A 5,695-nucleotide genomic window follows, 5' to 3' on the forward strand; every position below is an offset into this window, starting at 1 on the left:
GCAAAGTAGTGTAAGTATTTCCCTCAGTTTTTGTGAACCAAGGTATCAATCCAGTAGGAGGTTACACGCAAGTCGCCGTGTACCTGCACAAACAAATAAGAACCTTGCAACCAACATGATAAAGGGGTTGTCAATCCCTTCACGACCACTTGCAAAAGTGAGATCTGATAGAGATAATAAGATAAATATTTTTAGTATTTTAGATTGGAAAGTAAAGATTGCAAAATAACGGTGGCAGAAATAGTAAATTGATAGGAAAATAATATGATGGAAGATAGACCCAGGGGCCATAGGTTTCACTAGTGGCTTCTCTCAAGATAGCAAATTCTACGATGGGTGAACAAATTACTGTCGAGAAATTGATAGAAATGCACATAGTTATGAGAATATCTAGGCATGATCATGTATATAGGCATCACGTCCGCGACAACTAGACCAAACCGATTCTGCATCTACTACTATTACTCCACACATCAGCCGCTATCCAGCATGCCTCTAGAGTATTAAGTTCATAAGAACAGAGTAACGCATTAGTCAAGATGATATGTAGAGGGATAAGCTCAAGCAATATGATATAAACCCCATATTTTTATTCTAGATAGCAACAATACAATAAGTGCCTTGCTGCCCCTGCTGTCACTGGGAAAGGACACTGCAAGATTGAACCCAAAGCTAAGCACTTCTCCCATTGCAAGAAAGATCAATCTAGTAGGCCAAACCAAACTGATAATTCAAAGAGACTTGCAAAGATATCAAATCATACATGTAAGAATTCAGAGAAGAACCAAATATTGTTCATACATAATCTTGATCATAAACCCAGAATTCATCGGATCTCGACAAACACACCGCAAAAAGAGTTACATCAAATAGATCTCCAAGAGAATCGAGGAGAACTTTGTATTGAGATCCAAAGAGAGAGAAGACGCCATCTAGCTAATAACTATGGACCCGAAGGTCTGTGGTAAACTACTCACACATTATCGGAGAGGCTATGGTGTTGATGTAGAAGCCCTCCGTGATCGATTCCCCCTCCGGTTGAGCGCCGGAAAAGGCCCCAAGATGGGATCTCACGGGTACAGAAGGTTGCGGCGGTGGAAATAGGGTTCGTGGTGCTCTCGGATGTTTTCAGGGTATATGAGTATATATAGGCGAAGGAAGTAGGTCGGTGGAGCCACGAGGGGCCCACGAGGGTGGGGGCGCGCCTCCCTGCCTCCTGGATTCCTCGTTGCTTCCCTGACGTCCACTCCAAGTCTCCTGGATTGCGTTCGTTCCAAAAATAACTCTCCCGAAGGTTTCATTCCGTTTGGATTCCATGTGATATTCCTTTTCTACGAAACACTGAAATAGGCAAAAAAACAGCAATTTGCACTGGGCCTTCCGTTAATAAGTTAGTCCCAAAAATAATATAAAAGTGCATAATAAAGCCCATTAAACATCCAAAACGGATAATATAATAGCATGGAACAATCAAAAATCATAGATACGTTGGAGACGTATCAAGCACGTGCACGGGCCATCGAGAACGAGGTTGACTCTCTCCTCTTCAAGTTTCGGTTGGATTCGCATGAGAATTGGGTTCTACCTCATAAATACATGTTTTGCATTTTAGGATACCAAGGAGATGATCGTGAGAAGGAGAAGGTGAAGATTTGAGCATCCATGGAGCAAGAGAAGGAAGGAGAGGCCAAGAAGAAGGAAGGAGAGAAGCTCCTAGACACCCCGGGTGCCCGGACTCGAAGACGCGGGGAAGGCCAAGCCCCCTGGACACCCCGGGTGCCCGGCCGCCGCCTGGGCCTCGCCCCAGCCCCACCCGGGTGCCCGGCCCCTGGCACCGGGTGCCGGCCACCTCCCTGGGCCGCACCCAGCCCGCCACTGGGTGACCGGGCTTTCAACCCCGGGTGCCCGGCCTGCCCGCCCAGCCGCATGCAGCCTCCCTGGGTGCGCGGGCCTAGGACCCCAGGGTACCCGGTCCTCCTCCCTCCAAAGCCCCTGACCAGTCCGGGTGCCCGGCCGATTCTACCCTGGGTACCCGAACTCCTCGTCCATGGCTATGCGTTTTAGGGACTGTCGGGTTTCGGGTCCCGGCAGACCCTTAAGGTTCAAACTCTGGGGCGCGCGCGGAGATTATGCCCTCTACCTCTCCGTCTCGTAAGGATCTAAACTACTGAAAGAACAACACAAGAGACACAGGGTTTATACTAGTTCGGGCCACCATTGTGGTGTAATACCCTACTCTAGTTTGTGGTGGGTGGATTGCCTCTTGGGCCGATGATGATGAACAATACAAGGAAGAACAGCCTCGCGAGGGTCTGTTCTTCGCTAGGGGGATGAACTGCTTGGAGGAGCTCAGCCGCCCTTCTATCTCTCTCTACTTGTTCTATGCTTGCACTGATTCCAGATCTTCTCGATGCTCTCCCCCCTACCCTGGGGGTGGCTAGTCCTATTTATAGGCAAAGGCCCTGGGCCTCTCCCCAAATATTGAGCGAGAAGGGCGCCAACAATTGGCCAATTTGAAGGGGAACATCTGGTACCCTTATCCTGACTAAAGTTGGTCCTCTCCTGCCAAAGGCCCTGTGGTGACGCCGTTCCGGGCTCCACGATGACCTCCTTCCCACCGTTGGACTGGTCTTGGTCTTGTTGCACCAAAATGGGTGCCTTTGCTTGATCCTCTCGCATGCGCTTGCCCCCTTTGCACCAAAGAGGAAAGGGAAACGCTGCGCGGGCTGGCGCCCGCCTGACATCCTTGGTCGTCATGGCTTGTGTCATGGGCACCTCGTGAGGCACCCCACCTTGATCTCTCCGCCTCCTCGTGAGCCAGCCTGATGAGGCCGCGCATGAGGAAGCGCCGTATCGCCCGCCCCGCGAGGCTTGGCCCCTCGCGAGGGTCTTGGGTCTTGTGTTCATGAAGATGGGCCGTGCTGGGCCCCCATTTGAGCCACGCTGCAGGCCGCAGGCAGGCAAGTATAGGGACCCCCGTTCCCAGAACGCCGACAGTAGCCCCCGGGCCCAAGGCGCGCATGGACTTGGCCGTGCCGAGAGGCGAAAGGGCAAGGGCGAAGCGCCGCGGGCCCTAACAGCCTGCGGCCTTGGGCGCTGCGTGGCGGTTGATTAGACGTGAGTGCTTCTGCAACCGCGCAGGTTATTAAAGGCGTGGCATCTGCTCCGGCTTTGCTCTTCTCTTTCTTCGGCCGCTGCTCAGATCCCCTTTCTTGTGTCTCTCCTCTCTTCCTTCAAGTTTCCAGATCTGCTTCACCTACTTGACTTAGGCAGCCATGGCTCCTCGCCAGTCCCCGGCCGAAGCTTGGTTCTCGCCTGCCCTGGACTCGCCCAACGTGTCGGAGGCGAGCCTCGCCCGGCTGCACCGGATGGCGGCGGCGCAGGGTATCGACGGGACGTAGGTGTTCAAGGTCGGCTCCGCCACCCCTGAGGGCCGAGGAAGCACCTTCTACCCCCTCTTCGTAAGCTCTATTACCGCGGGCCTGGTGCCTCCTTTCTACGAGTTCTTCCTCTCTGTTCTTCGCCATTACAACTTGCAAGCTCTGCATCTCCACCCCAACTCCATCCTTCTTCTGGCGATCTTCGCCTACTACTGCGAGGCTCATGTGGGGGTGCAGCCTTCAGTGGCTTTGCTGCGCCACTACTTCTCTCTCCGGGTTACTCGTGGTTCCCCTTACCGCGTGCGCGAGCTTCATCGCGTACGGCAGTGCCATAGCCATTTCGAATCCCGGAAAGAGGATTGAGGGCTTTAGGAGCAAGTGGGTCTTGGTGGACGCCGGGCGCATCCACCCTCGGCTGATCCTTCCCACGGAGCAGCCCGTGAGTTCCAGCGACTGGTGCCGATTGGAGCTCATGGACCCCCGCACGAAGTCGGCATTGGAGAAGATGGACGCGGACCTGAAGCCGGCCAGCATGGCGGCGACGAAGCTGACCGGCGCGTCGCTGCTGAGGGAGTTCCTGGAGCACCAATTGGCTCCGCTTCAGCAGTACTCTCCTCCAATGTGGAGGCCTCAACCGAGCCCCACGGCCTTGGGCGACGAGGATCTGACCGTGGTTCTCCAATCTCTGGTTGGGGGCGAGGTGGCAAGGTTGGAGGGCGCGCCCGCGCCCTTGTTCCTTCGCGACGACTGGAAGAAGGTGGTGGAGTCCATGCCTATCTTCAACGGGGATGGGCCCGTGCCAGTGGTGGCTCCTGAGGGGCCGGTGGACGTGTCCTCTGATGACTCCGGCGAGGAGAGGGACGAGGTGGAGCGGGAGCAGGGCCCTGACTCCGAGGCAACTGACGGAGAGTCGAGGGCTCCCCTCCCCCGGCGCAGACCCCGTTCTCTCCGCCTTTCTTCAAGTGACGATGAAGAGGACGATGACAGGCAGGTGGGCAGGAGCTTTCCCCCGATCCCGAGGAAGGACAGGACCGGGCTGCTCTCCCGCGGGTCCGCCCCTGCCCCAAGGCGCACTGCAGACACGCCTCCTGCTTCCGGGCTCCCTGAGGGCGATCCTTCTAACCGGCTTTCTGGCTTCAAGTATGGCCGGAGGCTGCTTGAGCTCGCCAGCGGCGACCCGTAAGTGCTTGGTCCTTGTCTTTATTTCTTGTTCGGCTGCTGAGGCTTGACGTCCGCTTCTTCTGGGCAGGTTGGCGCCTGCGGCGAAAAAGCCAAAGGGGGCTCCCGAGGTTCCGGCCGCGGCAGCGCCTCTGCCTGCGGGGGACGGTGACCGCGACGCTCAGGCTTCACCTACCTGGTCGCCTTAGCAAGGCCTGGCTGGGCTGGCTGGGGCAAGCTCAGCCCCCATGGCCCAAGTGACTCCCGAGGTGCCCTTGTCTGCCTCCACCACTACGACCGCGGAGGCGCAGCAGACTCCGCCTCGGGACGCTGCGGTTGTGCCGCCACTGCTTTCTCCTCCTGTTCCTCCGACTGCGGTTTCTCCGTCCCCTTCTTCCGTTCTGGAGCGTGCCGTTGCTGAACTGGACCGGCTGCGGCAGGACCTTCTTGGCGCCGACCCTCGCCTGGTGGACGGGCGCCTGGAGCTGGCTTCGGGGTGGATTCGCGCCGACGCCTTGATTCGGGCGGCGCTGGTTCAGGCCTCGACGGCCTGTGATGGAGAGAGGGAGGCCACCCTCGAGGCAAAGGCTGCTCGAGACGCGGCCCTGGGGGAGGTGGTTGAAGTCCGGTCGCTGCAAGGAGCTGGAGGACGAGCTGCAAGGCCTGCGGGACCAGCTCGCGAAGGAGGTCCGCCTTCGCCAAGAGCAGGAAGAAGGCGCGAAGGCTCGCGAGGCGGCTATCGAGGGCCAGGAGGCCAAGCTCAAGAAGCGCCGCGACCACCTAAACGTGCTGGAGAAGGAGCTGGAGATGACGAAGGCTGAGCTGGACGGCAAGGCCCGGGTCCTTGCCGAGGATCGCGTGGCCTTCGCGGACATGGAGAAGGAGGCTCGTGCTTCGTTGAAGACGCTTTACGAGAGCATCCTGGAAAGCCCGCTGGCCGGCAACGAGGACGGCCCCGCCAAGCTGCTTCCCTTCCTGGTTCGTGCCCTTGGGGATGTCGCCCTTGGCCTTGCCCCACGGCCGAGGCCGAGGCTCGCGTCCTGTCTTCTGCTGCGCTGACGCGGGTCTTCGCCCACATCTACCTTCGCGATCCCAGCACCTACCTCGACAGCCTGTTGGAGCCGGTGAGTGGTGAAGATGCTGCCGCCGCTGTCGAA

This window comes from Triticum dicoccoides, chromosome 5B, assembly GCF_002162155.2.
Source record: "Triticum dicoccoides isolate Atlit2015 ecotype Zavitan chromosome 5B, WEW_v2.0, whole genome shotgun sequence".
Taxonomy (NCBI): domain Eukaryota; kingdom Viridiplantae; phylum Streptophyta; class Magnoliopsida; order Poales; family Poaceae; genus Triticum; species Triticum dicoccoides.